Source organism: Eubalaena glacialis, chromosome X, assembly GCF_028564815.1.
Source record: "Eubalaena glacialis isolate mEubGla1 chromosome X, mEubGla1.1.hap2.+ XY, whole genome shotgun sequence".
Lineage (NCBI taxonomy): Eukaryota > Metazoa > Chordata > Mammalia > Artiodactyla > Balaenidae > Eubalaena > Eubalaena glacialis.
In genome coordinates, this window is record NC_083736.1 from 94,103,952 (window position 1) to 94,119,526 (window position 15,575).

Consider the following 15,575-nt stretch of genomic DNA (forward strand, 5'->3'; position numbering starts at 1 on the left):
TATACTTCTCTTATTATGAGTAAGGTTGAATTTACTTCATATATTTAAGAGTCATTTATATCTTTTTGTGAGAGCTGTCTTGACAGTTTAAAAAACGTGTTCAATGTGTTTCAATCTGTTATAGTCTTTTTTTTTGTTATAGCCTTTTTTTATGCTCAAGTTTTATCTTACGCCAGTGGAAAACTCTTCAGGTTATCTCCTGTGTCCTTTGGACATGACTTCAGCATTCCTTTATTTTTTTACCCTAGTAATCTTTGACCGCTTCTTTGCTAAATGATATGACAAGATATTCTAGACTTATCTTGTACATTAAATGCCTCAGAATTGGCATCAGCCATTTCTCTAAGCTGCTGGCCGAATAATAATTCTATTTGCTAAGCCTCATATCCACATGCACATTCATAGCACTTATCATTACCTGACATTACAGTGTATATTGTCTGCCTCTTCCTCTATATTCTAAGAATTTAGAATGTAAGCTGCATGGAGGGCGAACACTTTGTTTTGTTCACTAGTGTATCTCGAACACCTAGAACAAAACCTGATACACAGAGGTTCTCAAAACCTGCTTCTTTCCATTTATCAGAGGTCATGATTGCAGCCCTCTACATGAGGAGATGGGTGATCATCCGGAGACTGAGCCCAGGAGTCACTGTCATTCATTCGTTCATTCCCATGTACTGAGTGGCTGGTATGTTACAGACAGTGTTCTAGGCAAGTTGGTAATGTTTGCATTAGGCCTGAGGCTCAGGCAAAACCTCTAGCCGCACTGATCAGGCAGAAATGATTCCTCTTCAATGTCAAACTTAAGCTAAACTAATAGGGTCAAGTAACCACTTGGAATAAAAGGAAATGGTGGATGGGACTTCCCTGATGGTACAGTGGTTAAGAATCCGCCTGCCAATGCAGGGGACATGGGTTCGATCCCTGGTCTGGGAAGATCCCACATGCCGTGGAGCAACTAAGCCCATGTGCCACAACTACTGAGCCTGTGCTCTAGAGCCCACGAGCAATAACTACAGAAGCCCGCAACAAGAGAAGCCACCACAGTGAGAAGCCCATGCACCGCAATGAAGAGTAGCCCCAGCTCACGGCTACTAAAGAAAGCCCACGTACAGCAACGGAGACCCAACGCAGCCAAAAATTAAATAAATAAATAAATAAATCTTAAAGAAAGGACATGGTGGGAGTATTTTCTTCCCTCAGGACTCCTCCTTCATGCAATGAAGACATGGCACCAAAGCTTCATACATTACGCAAGTATATGTATATTTTACTTACTGCTTACATTTCCAGATGCTGTCTATGATAGCTGTATTCTATGTAGTTTACATCAAACTCATCTCTTTTATGTGAGAGGGAAATCAGGGTAGGCCAGGACTAACATTTGTTGAAGTCTTATTGCGTGCCAGACATTTAAAAATAGATTTTCTCACTATATTTTGTATTATAGTCCCCTGGAAGGTAAAGTAAGGAGGAAAAGAAAGCACATTTTTAAAAGACTTTATTTTTTTTAGATCAGTTATAGCACTTTTTTTTAAAAAAAAGGAAATAGTGTAAGGATTTTCCATTCTTTTCCTAGCTCCAGGAGGTAATTCATCTGACAACACAGAAGTGTCAACAGATACCATTTGCAAAGGATTTCCCATTTATTCCTCACACCACTGTGGTAAAGTGAGGGATTTTGTCACATCCACTGAGAAGACTGAGGCTCAGAGAGGTGATAACATATAAAACTCTATCAGTCATTTCTAGATTAGAGCAGTGGTTCTCAAACTACTTTGTGTCATCTGTATGACGTGTAAACACTAATTGCTGGGCCCCATCTGGGTGAGGCCCAAGAATGTGCACTTCTAACAGGTTCCCAGGTGATGCTGATGCTGCTGGTTCAGGGACCACAGCTGGAGAACTACTGATGTGAATAACAAACAAAAATGACATTTACCTTTTACGAGGACCTAGAGAATCACTGTGAGCTGAGAGGGCTGGTGGAGGTACATGGCCTGGGGTCAAAGCAAAGGGGATACAGAGTGCAGTGTGCCCAGGCCCATGCTTTGCACCATTGACTCAGACAGTGGCTGACACTATGTCACTCTCCTAAAGTGTGAGGGGACCAGTCACTGGTCCACAGAACTGTTCATGTGACATTGTGATTTCATCATGTCTCCCGCCCTGGGGAGCCCTGTGGGTGAGGGTTTAAGCACCAGGCTCCCCAAATCTCCCTTGATCTTAAGAGCTATTCAGGTTACTTCTTATTAAATCCCTAATTCAGACCAGGCTATGGGAAGTTAGGAGAGGTGAAGTAAATCAGGGACACTGTCTTGTAAATGCCTGCTCAGTAGTGAAACCTGGAATTACCATAAAGCTTTCTCACTGTGTCCCGAAACTACCAGAGCTCTGAATGCTCTAATCTCCCTGTGCAGTCGATGGTGGCCAGGATATTACTTTTCGATCATTTTTTATAGTGAGCTGTATTACTTGTAAATGATTCTATTACTGAAAAATTTAAAACGCCCTATGGCAAATAACAAAAACAATAACATCCCAGCAAAGCTTGTCTGAAATGGTTACAGTAAATATTTGCAAATTAGGGCTAATTCTCATGATATATGAAAGCATTCTCAGCAACCAGTATAGAGAGATGGACAAATGATGCTGTGGTAAGCAGCCTCTAAGACGGCTCCAATGAGCCGGAGCCTCCCTTCCTGAGCGGCGCCGGGAAGCCGGGGACCCCTTCCTGGAGCCCGGAGCCTGCGGCCCGAGCGCCCCCGGGGCCTTATTTGTACGCAGCGCGCCTTCGTACGGAGAGACTCTGGCGGAGGTGCTGAGCGGTTCAGCGAAGCCAGACCCTGCTCCACTCCCAGGAAGAGGAAATTTCCACCCCTGCAGCTGTCTTGTGACTCACGCTGCCACCCCAACCAGTCGGAAAGAGTGGGAGTATTGAGTGTGTACTGTACACTGAATGTACAGCAGTGGGTTAATCACACAAGCGCATCATACACGAAAACGCACTTGTATTTGAACAGTGAAAAGACCCTTAAACAAAGGTTTGATCTTGCTCTTTTACCCAGGCTTTTATGGGTTCCTGGCTGCACTCTTCTCATTCACAATGTGGGCTATGTTTCAGAATCTGAACCATGAGGTTCCAAAATATCGTGACCAGATAGTCCAGGACTTATGGTTTTTCCAAAATCAGTGACTGCGGTGGAATATTCATTCAATCTGTCTGATCCAGATTCCTATACAGGGTACATTGAAGACCTAAAGCCATATGACTTAGAAGAACAGAAGAATCTCACAGTCTGTCCTGATGAAGTGCCTTTTGAACAGAGAAGTCCAATTTATGTTGCATGTCAGTTTTTTACTGTCTTACTTCAAGCATGTGGTGGTGTGGATGATCCTGAGTTTGGTTATACCAGAGGAAAGCCTTGTATTCATGTGGAAACAAACAGAGTAATTGAATTAAAGCTTTAAGAAGAACCAACTATAGAATGTATTTCGAAGGATGAAAACACAGCTACTCTATCAACTTATCCTCCCAATGGAATTATAGGAATAAAATATTTTCCATATTCTGAGAAAAAACTGCATGTGAGGTATCTACAGCCATTAGTTGCCATCTAGGTCACCTTTGACCCTGCAGTACCATAAAAGAAGTAACAGTCAAGTGAAAGGTAGATGGATTACCCAACCGAAAACACCAGGATGTTCTTGACAAGTTTTTAGGACGAGTTGTGTTCAAAATCACAGTGTGTGCATAGTGATGAGTTAGGATATCTCCACAGACTAAATGTTATGTTGTCTGTCTTTATTTTGTATCAGCTGGACCTGCCATTCTAGAATTATGAGACCACCCAGGACAAAGGTAGGGTGGTACATGACACTGGGGTAACATCATAATATGCTTCTAGGTCATAGTGTTCAATGTCCTTTGAAGTAACTGCCTGTTGCCTCCGCTGCCTTTTGGATCAGTGGACAGTCACCAGATAGGGACTGTGAACACTTGATTCGAAACATGTGGAATGGGGGTCTTGTCCTATTTTTATGTGGTTTAATTGCCAAGTGTATAAACCTTAGTGTGCTGCCCTATATAAATATTTTATAGATTTAACACTGGTTAAGTGTCATTTTCATGCCAGCAAAGTTTAGGCATAAAATGGTACCTGACCAACATCAAGTGACTTTATAGCTGCAAGACATGTGATGTATGGAGAAGTTCTGTGAGGAAGAAAAAGGAAAATAAAAGTGAGTTTGAAAGGTTTTCTTGGTGTTTTTGTAAAATTATTTTTTACATGCTGAATTAGTCTGTGGTTCTTTTTGATTAAGAGCACAAACTTTTTGTTGTAAAACATGTAAAAAATCTAGTGACGGGATTGTTTTTAGTGGTGGAACTAAATCTCTTATACAGTATTTTAGACCATAGATGAAACATAGCATTTTTAAGGTAGCCAGTATGAATATGCACCTAATTTTTTTATGAAATTAAGTTCATAAGATTTAAATTGTATGATACTTTATGAAATATCTTATTACTGCTTTTATTTAGCAGACTGTGGACTCTAATAAAAAATATAAATTGTTAAGAACCTATTTAAAAATGAGCCCTGAGATGAGAGCAACTATAAAAAGATCATCATTTTGATTCTGTGTTTCATCTCTTTCTACGGACTTGATATGATTGTTTCTTTCAGTCTAGGTTATTTTTCAAAAAGCAAACCTGGGTTTTTTTTTTTTAATTGAGTTATAATTAACGTATAATGTTATATTAGTTTCAGGTGTACAACATAGTGATTCAATAGTTTATACATTATGAAGTGATCACCATAATAAGTCCAGTTACCATCAGTCACCATACAAACTTATAACAATATTATTGACTATATTCCCTATGTGTACATTACATCCAGGTGGCTTATTTATTTTATGGCTACAAGTTTGTACCTCTTAATCCCCTTCACCTATTTCGTCCAGTCCCCCACCCTCTTCCCCTCTGGCTTATGATGTCTGTAGAGGTGAAGCAATATATATCCACTAGTCCAGCACACAGAACCTAGGAAGAAGACATATTAAAGGGCCATGAATGTGAGAAAGAACCACTTACTTAGGTCATCCATTTTCAAAATAAAGCGAGATTTGACAGTGACTCTTGATAGAGACCCATTCCTTAAGTCTGTAATTGAGATAACTAAGTTAGAACATATGGGTAGATTAAGTATCCAAGTGAATGAAAAGAAGTAAAGGGAAAATACGTATATAAATTGTGAAAAAAAAGATGGCTCCAATGAGCCACGCTTCCTAGTATTCATGCAGGTGCATGCGTAATCCTTATACTTGAGTGTGGGCTGGGTTAACAGAGATAAATAGTGAAGCCTTGAATTACTCTAAAGCTTTGTCCTTTGTGTCCTGAAGCCGCCTGGGCTCTAATCTCTCTAGGGGCTGGCACTTGATGCCCCCCAGGGTATTGCTCAATTTCTATTACAATGGGCTGTATTATTTATTTATTTATAAAATATACATAATATTTACCATTATAATCTTTTTAAAGTGCACAGTTCAGTGGTATCCAGTGCATTCAAATTGTTGTACAACCATCACCACCGTCCATCTCCAGAACTCTTTTCATCTTGTTCCATGCTCATTAAACATTAATTTCCTGTTTCCATCAGCCCCTGGTAACCACTATTCTACTTTCTGTCTCTATGAATTTGACTACTCCAGGTGCCTCATGTAAGTGGAATCATACAGTATTTGGGGTGTGTGTATGTGTGTGTGTGTCTTCTTTCATTTGGCATGTATCAGAATTTCATTTCTTTTTAAGGCTGAATAATATTCCACTGTATGATGGTCATCCATTGGTGGACATTTGGGTTGTTTCCATCTTTTGGCTTCTGCTGTTAAAGAAAACCAGAGCTGTATAGTAGTTAAGGTGTTAAGAACAGATTTTATTCAGGAACTATTGTAATAAGAGTAAAGAAACCTCAGATTATAACTGAGCTCAGTTCTGAGTACATCATGGGCAAATACAAGTTCATAGCCCAGGAGCAGAGTGGGGAGTCAGTGGATGGAAAATTGAAGCAGAGGGGGGGATTCTGGTTAAACCAACCTGACCAGGGTTCTTGCTGAAGGCAGGCCATGGTGATCAGATATTGAGAGTGGGGATTCTTGCTAAGTTGACTTAGCAGGATTTTTATTAAAATTGGGCTATGCAAGGATGAACACAAGAGTCCAAAGGTTGAGACCTAGTTGAGAAAAAGGTTCAGAGGAACCTGACTAAAATTTGGTGAAGGAGAAAGTCTTATCAGTGTGAATAATACTGCTATGAATATTGGTGCACAAATATTTGTTCGAATCCCTGCTTTCACTTCTTTTGGGTATATACCTATAAGTGGGATTGCTAGATCATATTGTAATTCTATTTTTAATTTTTTGAGGAACCTCCTTACTGTTTGTCACAGCAGCTGTACCATTTTACACTCCCACCAACAATGCACAAATTTCTAATTTCTCCACATTCTCACCAACACTTGTTATTTTCTGCTTTAAAAAATATAATAGCCATCCTAATGGGTATGACTTCTATTTATTTTAAAAATAATCTTTATTTTGAATAATTTTATATATAACTGTATAATTTTAGTCAATAATATTGAAAAATGTAAAACACTTTGTATGGCAGGAAAAAAGTAAAAGTTATGTGAAAATTAGAGAGAAAATATTTGCAAACTCCATGGGGTTTATATTTCTGCTATGTTAGGCAGATTTACTAACCAACAGGTCAATGATGTCAACAGAAAATTCACTAGAGGACCAATATTTGTGGCTAATAAACATTAGCAAATAATAGAAATCATATTAGTGAAATAAGCAAGTTGCAGAAGAATATGTATAACATGATTATAATTTTGAAGAATATGTGCATTTTAGTATATTTTATGTAAATATCTGATTATATGTAATTATACATTAATAAATTACATACAGAGAAACACACCTGAAGAATAGACATCTGTCTATTTTCAGTGAATATCTTTGGGTCAAGGACTGAGGGTCAGGACTTCCCTGGTGGTCCAGTGGCTAAGAATCCACGCTCCCAATGCAGGGGGGGCTGGGTTCGATCTCTGGTCAGGGAACTAGATCCCACATGCCACCACAACTAAGACCCGACACAGCCAAATAAATAAATAAATATTAAAAAAAAAGGACTGAGGGTCAGGCAGATGGGATTTCAGGATAATTTCAATTTACACATATACATATTTGTCTTGTTTGAAATTTATACTCAGGAAAATTTATTAAGATAAAAATTACTAAAGAGCAAAAATATGTGACCCAACTGACGAAAATTATGTACTCATATGTTATGTTTTGGAAATGTGTTCACACTATACTTGTTTGTTGAGAAAAGAGTAGGTTAAAGCAACTGATTTGACAGTGTATCTGTGTATGTGTTTGTTTCTATGTCTCAAACGTCTTCACACATGCAGCTTTCTCTTCAACTCAGGCAGGAGGTTGATGTCTAGTTTTAGGGCTTAGAGACCGCTGAATGTCTTATATTCAGAGAGATTGCTGCCAGCGGGTGGTAAATTCTGCAAAGACCTGGCTGTGAGGCCAAGGCCAAGTCCCTTCTCCATTCTCTCCTCCACTTGCAAAGCCTCTGGTACCGAGACCTTCAGAATTGCAACTCTGATTCTGATCACTAGGCAGCATCTGTCTTCATATTTTTCTCTTTTCTAATGAAAAGCCTTTTTTTTAGAGTAAACAAAATGTTATTTTTAAAGTTGCTTGTTAAGCAGTACATATACTTATTGTATATGTGCTTGAAATTGTGCTTGAAAGATTTTTTTATATAAAAAGACTAAAAGGATATCTATTTAGTTTCATATATGCGTTATTCATAGATCTATCAACCTCTCTCTTGCCCCGCCCCTCCCCCCACCCCCAGTTTTCATCAAGGTCTGCTGACCTGTCCACACTGTAGAGAAGGTCCCCTGGAGAAAGCAGGTGGTTTAAGCCCCCAAGTATCATACCACTGTAATGGCTTCCCAAACCTTCCACCTGCCTCTCTCCAGGCCACTTTACACACAGCTGCCCATAGTAGTTTCCCTAAAGTGGACCCTGATATAATTACACAAACACTCTCAGAAGCAATCCACTACCTACCAAGAGAACTTCAAACTCCTTTCCCCAGCTTGCATTCTCTACCCCATGGATCCAGACTACGTTTCCAGTTTTGTCTCCCAAGTGCTCTGTGTTCTGGGCAACCTGCACTGTGGGCTACTCCCTACAGTACTCCTGTGTTTGCTGCATATCTCTTGAACTGGGTGGGGATCGATTTGCACAGACCTTGGCTCTCGCACCTACATGGTGGCATTACATACTTTGATCAACACTTTGGGGGAGAATTGTTATCCTCATTTTAAAGTTGTGGAAACTGAGTCGGGGAGAGTGAGAACCAGCCTTGTCTTTGGGAAAGATACTGGATTTACAGAAGTAAGATACCCACTTATAGCTTGTGATAATGAACTGTATTATTTTGCTCTATAACAAAGAGGAATGGATATGGTGCTAGTAAGTGCCTGATATGGGTAATATTAATTATATTTTTTCCTAGAATTTAAGTGATACCTTTTTTTTTTGTAGAACATTTGGAAAATACATTAAAACAGAAAGAGAATAGGAATAAACACCCCGAATCCTACACTCTGAACAACCCATCCCTTTCTAGGATTTGCTGACATCTAGTGGTAGAGCCAAGAATATCAAGTGACCTATAAATGAAGATAGGTCAAGATGGGGTAAAAACGTTTCCAGGTTTCCTGAATCCAGTCTGGGTTCTTACCCTGACTTGACATGCACAACTTCCCAATTTTACCACATTTACCCTTTTAGATGATGGAATTCCAGGGATCAAGATCTGACTATGTTATAGTTGCTTGGAAGTGACACATGCATATGGGTGCCAGTTCATCAACTTCTTTTGATGAGATGAGGAAAGGGAGATAAAAACCCCTACATTGTGTTAAAGGGCTGAAGTGTAGGGCTGACATCATTAGGTTTCCAAGGCAGTGATATATAGACAGAAAAGCACAGGCTTCAAAATCACAGATGGAAGTGGGGAATGCAGGCAAGGGATCAATATTTTAGGAGCACTTTATGTCAGACAGTGTGGTAAAATTATTTGTATTAGACTTTAATAATGTCTAGGACACATTTCGTAATCTCTAGGGTGACCACTGCAATAATCGTAAAAAATGTATAATTAACAAGGTAATAAAGAGGGAAAATAGAATTTAAAAATATTAAGCAATCCAAAAAAGGGCAAGAGAAAAGAGAAAGAACAATATAGAACAGGCAGAACAAATACGGTAGAAATCAAATAGTAAGATGGTAGATTTAAGCCCAAATATTCCACAAATTTACAGGTACACAGCCTAAACATTCCAATCAAAAGACAAAACTTGTCAGACTGGATTAAAAAAATAACTATTTGCTGCTTAGAAAAGATTCATCTTCAATTCGAAGCCACAGAAGGTTGAAAGTAAAAGGATGGAAAAAGATATACCATGCAAATATTAACAAAAGAAATCTGATGTAGCCATGGCAACATTAGATAAAGTAGATTTTAAAACAAGGAGTATCAGTAAAGACAAAAAGGGACATTTCACGGTTGTTAACATTTTATTTTATATGTATATATATCCATGTAGAGTTTTCCCTGTATATTTGTATATATGTGTATATACATATGTATTTGAATAAAAAACCCATAATATACATATCATCTTGTTACCTATTTTTAACTTAAAAATAATGTATATCATAAATATATTTCCATTGAAAAATTTTAGTTCTGTTATAGTTTTTAAAGACTACACTGTACTTTATTATATGAAAGTATCATGATTTCTTTAACCTATCCCCTACTGGATATTCAAGTTGTTTAGCATTATAGAATTATAAATAACACTGCAATGAGCATCTTTATGAATACATGTTTGTGCATTTGTTTTCTCATTTCTTTGGGATGCTTTCCCAGAAATTAAATTCTTGGGTTCAAAGGTATACACATTTTAAAAACTTTCTAATACACATATTCATTCAAAAAATTGTACTAGTTTATACTCCTGACAATTATGCAAAGGAGTATTCATTTGTCTACCTCTATACAAATACAGAGAATTATAATTCTGGTGAGAAAACATAATATTTCACTGTTGTTTGAATTTGCAGAATTTGATCACTGGTGAGGTTGACTATTTTTTTTTAAAGTAAGCTTTAGGAGATATAACAGACAGAAAAGTGCACAAACCATAAATGTACACCTTGATAAATTTTCACAAAATGAACATATTTGTGTGGCCAGAACCCAGATCAGGAAAGAGAACATTACCAGCACCCCAGAAGCCCCAATGTTATCCCCCTCTAGTCACTAAACCCTCTCTCCTTACCAAGAGTAACCATTATTCAGACTTCTACAAACATAGATTAGTTTTGCTTGTTTTTGAATTTTATCTAAATAGAATCATCCACTCCATGCTATGTTGTGTCTGCCTTCTTTCACTCAACTTTATATTTCTGAGATTCATCCATGTGGTTGCATGCAGTTTCAATTTGTTCATTATCATTATTGTATAGTTCCATGGCAGAAGTGTCATGGGAGATTTTGAACAGACCTCTCTCAGTACAAAATCAGACAAAAATCAATAAGAATACAAAATATTTGAATAGCACAATTAATAATCTTAACATAATCAACAAATATAGAACCCCATACTCTAAAACAGCAGAATGCACTTTCTTTCTAGGTACAGATGGAACATCTACAAAATTTGACTATGTGAAGGACATAAAAAAAGTCCTGACAAACTCTAAAGATTGAAATAACACAAAGTATGTTCTCTGACCATTGTGAAATTAAGCTAGAAATTAATTAAAAATAAATTGGGAATTGTTACATGTTTTGAAATTAAGTAATACATTTCTAAATAACCTATGTGTGTGTCAAAGAAGAAATAAAAATGGAAACTAGAAAGTATTTTGAACTGAGCATTAATGAAATTGTGACATATTAGAATTTGTGGGGTGCAAAATCTCAGGAGGCCTTTTCTTGGATTAGAAATTGACAAGCTGATTTAAAAATTTATACAGAAAAAACAAAGGACCTAGGATAACCAAAAAAACTTAGAAAAAGAACAAAATTGGAGGTCTCACAGTACCTGATTTTGAGACTTAAGTATAGTCATCAAAAGAATGTGGTTTTGGTGAAAGGATAAGTTTATAGATCAACAAAACCGAATAAAGAGTCCAGAAACAGACCCACACATGTGGTCAGTTGATTTTTAGCAAAGGTGCCAAGGTAATTTAGTGGAAAAAGAGTAGTCTTTTTAACAAATGATGCTGGAACAATTGGCCACCCATATGGAAAAAAAAAATAAACCTCACACTTTACACAAAAATTAACTCAAAATGTATCATCTACCTAAATATAAGGGCTAAAACTATAAAATGTCTAGAAGAAAACATAATAGAAAACCTTTGTAATCTTGGGTCAGGTAAAAATTTTCTCTAGGACACAAAGAGTACAAACCATAATGAAAAAATAAATTGGATTTATCAAAATTAAAAACTACTGCTGTTTGTAAGATGCTGTTAAGAAAATGAAAAGCCAAATCATAGACTGGGATAAAATATTTGCAAGTCAGCATAGCTGATATAATTCTGGCTTGTATCCAGAATATATAAAGAACTCTTACATGTCAATAATAAGAAAAAAACAACCCAATTTAAAATTATGGGCAAAAGATTAGAATAGCCATACCTATTACAATGACTTTAAAAAATTGTAATGGAGCAGGACCCTATGGGGCCTCCCCAGGACAGGCCCCACACCTCCATATCTTGTCTGTAGAAAAACATTAGCCTCCTAGGCCTTCCCCAAGTTCCAAAGAATAAATGTAATCAGAAAAGTGAGAAAATTCAGAAACAAAGTAAAACAGTCAAACAAGACAAAATGATAATAGTTTAGCCATTACACAAAGTCAAGGACCTTTAGTTCCTCCTCAAGGAATGTAGATAATATTCTGAGCCACATCCTTTGAGCTGTTCTGCAGATATCGAAACCCCTACCAGGTGGAAGAAAACTGTATGCTGCCCACAAGCATGTAGACCCCAGACTGGTGGGAACCAGAAGGCTGATGATGTTGACTCCTGATTACCTCACCACCAACCAATAAGAAGAATGTCCACGAGCTGATCATGCATCCTGCAACCCTCTTCCTCACCCTGTCTTTAAAAATCTTTCCCTGAAATACATCGGGGAGTTCGGGTCTTTTGAGCATTAGCTACCTGGATTCCTTGCTTCGCCCCCTGCGATAAACACTGCACTTTCCTTCACCACAATTGGGAGTGAGTAGATTGACTTTACTGCATGCAGGTGAGTGGACCCAAATTTTGTTCGGTTACAAAATGACAAAACCAAGTACAGGTGAGGATTTGAGCAACTGGAACTGTCACATAATTCTGGCGGGAATGTAAAATAGCACAGCCACTTTGGTAAAACAGTTTTTTAATAGAAAATCAGCGATCCCACTCCTAAGTATATACCCAGGGAGGAGTAAACAAAGATTTGTATGAAAACATTTATAGCAGCTTCATTGGTAATGGGTTCAACTTGGAAGCAACTCAAATGTTCATCAACTGGTGAATGGAAAACAGATTGTGCTACATATATACAGTGCAATGCTAAGCCATAGAAAAGACTGAACTATTAATACAAGTAACAACGTATATAAAGCTCAAAAGCACTATCTTAGAAACTCAGACACAAAAGGCTTATTTCATTTATATGGCATTCTGAAGAAAGCAAAACTGCAAGAACAGAAATCAGATCAGTGGTTTCCAGAGGCTGAGGTTGGGGAGAGAGGATTGGCTATAAAGGGCACAAAGGAACTTTTTAGGGTGATGAAAATATTCTGTATCTTGATTGTGATGGTAGTTACATGACTGCATACATTTGTCAAAACTCATAAAACTTTACATCTAAAAAAACTGAATTTTACTGTGTGTAAATTTTACTTTGATAAACCTGAGCAAACAAACCTGTGAAATTAATAAAGGCTGGAAATAAACCATCAAAACATCTATCTCAAGCAGCTAGGGGAAAAAACTCAATTAAATTAAACTGGGTTAAGCTGGTGATGATATAATTCCTCTTTTCTAAAGTTATGTTTTTCCCCTTATGACTGGCATCTGATGATTTAGGCATGTATTGATAATCCTTGCCTAAATCAATTATTTCATTGGGGATCACAAAATGATAATTTTTGAATCCTATCATTCTTATATGCTTCTTAGTTAATGTTCTTCTAATCTGAAAGAAAGTGTTTTCCTTCATTAACAGGGCTATTTGGTTACTTGAAATATAGATCTTACTGGAAAGGTAGGCAAATGCTTAATTCCCTTCCTCTAGTGCAACTGATTTCTCCCAAGAATGCTCTGCCTTGGTTTTGCTCAGTCTAGTTTTGCTCAGTCCAGCAGTTTTAGAAAATTTAAGAAATTCTGTTTCAGTTCAAACTGTTGCTTCAGGTGTTATTTAAAAAAGAACTGGTTTGACTGGATAGTGCTAAATTTATAAATTAATTTGAGGAAAAACATAGTACAGAATAGTATGTACAATAAGATTCTTGTATTTAACCAATATATTCTCCTAGAGGTCCAAGTACATATGGGCATTAAATATATGGTAAAGGTTCTACTTCAATACAGTGGAAGGAAGGATAGATTCTTCAGTAGATGCTTTTGGGAAGTTGGATATCCATTTGGAAAAAAAATAATATCAGAGAATTATCTCATGCCAATTATTAAGTTCCAAATGGATTTTTAAAACTTATAATAGTATTATACTATTTTTCATAAACTTTAGTTGGGGAGGAAAAAAATCCATAAATGACTCTCTCACACCACACACAAAAATAAATTCAAAATGGATTAAAAGACTTAAATATAAGATCTGAAACCATAAAACTTCTAGAAGAAAACATAGGCAGTAAGCTCTTTGACATCCATATTAGTAATATTTTTATGGATATGTCTCCTCAGGCAAGGGAAACAAAAGCAAAAATAAACAAATGGGACCAAATCAAATGAAAAAGCTTTTGCAGAGCAAAGGAAACAATCAACAATACGAAAAGGCCACCTACTGAATGGGAGAAGATATTTGCAAATGGTATGTATGATAAGGTGGTCATATCTAAAATATACAAAGAACTCCTACAACTCAACATCAAACATACAACCCGATTAAAAAATGGGCAGAGGATCTGAATATGCATTTTTTTTCCCAAAGAAGACATACAGATGACCAACGGGCACATTAAATGATGCTCACCATCACTAATCATCAGGGAAATGCAATCAAAACCACAATGAGATATCACCTTACACCCATTAGGATGGTTATTATCAAAAAGACAGGAAATAACAAGTGTTGATGAGGATGTGGAGAAAAGGTAACCCTCATGCACTGTTGGTGGGATTGTAAATTGGTGCAGCCACTATGGAAAATACTATGGAGGTTCCTCAAAAAATTAAAAGTAGAACTATCATATGATCCAGCAATTCCATTCCTGGGTATTTATCTAAAGAAAACAAAAACAGTAATTCGAAAAAGATATATGCACCCCTATGTTCATTGCAGCATTATTTACAGTAGCCAAGATATGGAAGCAACCTAAGTGCCCATCAATAGATGAATGGAAAAAAGAAGATGTGGCATACATACATATATATATATATATATATATATATATATATATATATATATATGATGGAATATTACTCAGTCATTAAAAAGAATGAAATCTTGCCATTTGTGACAACATGGATGGACCTAGAGGGTATTACGCTAAGTGAAATAAGTCAGAGAAAAACAAGTACTGTATGATTTCATTTACATGTAGAATCTGAAAAATAAAACAAATGAACAAACATAACAAAACAGAAACAGAGTTATAGATACAGAGGTTGTTGCCAGAAGAAAGGAGGGTGGGTGGAGGAAAGTAGGTCAGGGAGATTAAGAGGTAAAAACTTCCAGTTGCAAAATAAATGAGTCACAGTTATGAAATGTACAGTGTGGGGAATATAGTCAATAACTATGTAATTTTTCATTTTTAAAATTAAAAATTCCATAAATGAAAAAAACAATTCATTTGATCACATCAAAATTGAAAAACTTCAGTACGTGGAAAGACAACATAAACAATATCAAAACAAGCTACAAAGTGGGAGAAAATATTTGTAACATAATAAACAGAGAAACAAGTTCTATCCACACTAAATACAGCTCTTCTGCAAAGACAATAAGATAAAGATAATACAACAGAAAAATAGAAAAAGGATGTGAGCAGGCAATTCATAGAGCTACATATGTCCAACACACATGTGAACAAATGCACAACCTCACTACTTAAAAGCAAAATGTAATCTACAACATTGCTATACCACTTCTCAGTTTTCCAATTGGCAAAATTTTCAAAGATAATTTTTGTAGTATTGTTTGATATTATTCAAAATTAAAA

The 15,575-nt window shown here is 36.7% G+C and overlaps 1 pseudogene; it reads left to right on the top strand.

Moving 5' to 3' along the window:
- Window positions 1–2,160: 2,160 nt before the first annotated feature.
- Window positions 2,161–3,761, top strand: LOC133081849 (sodium/potassium-transporting ATPase subunit beta-3-like; annotated as a pseudogene).
- Window positions 3,762–15,575: the final 11,814 nt, after the last annotated feature.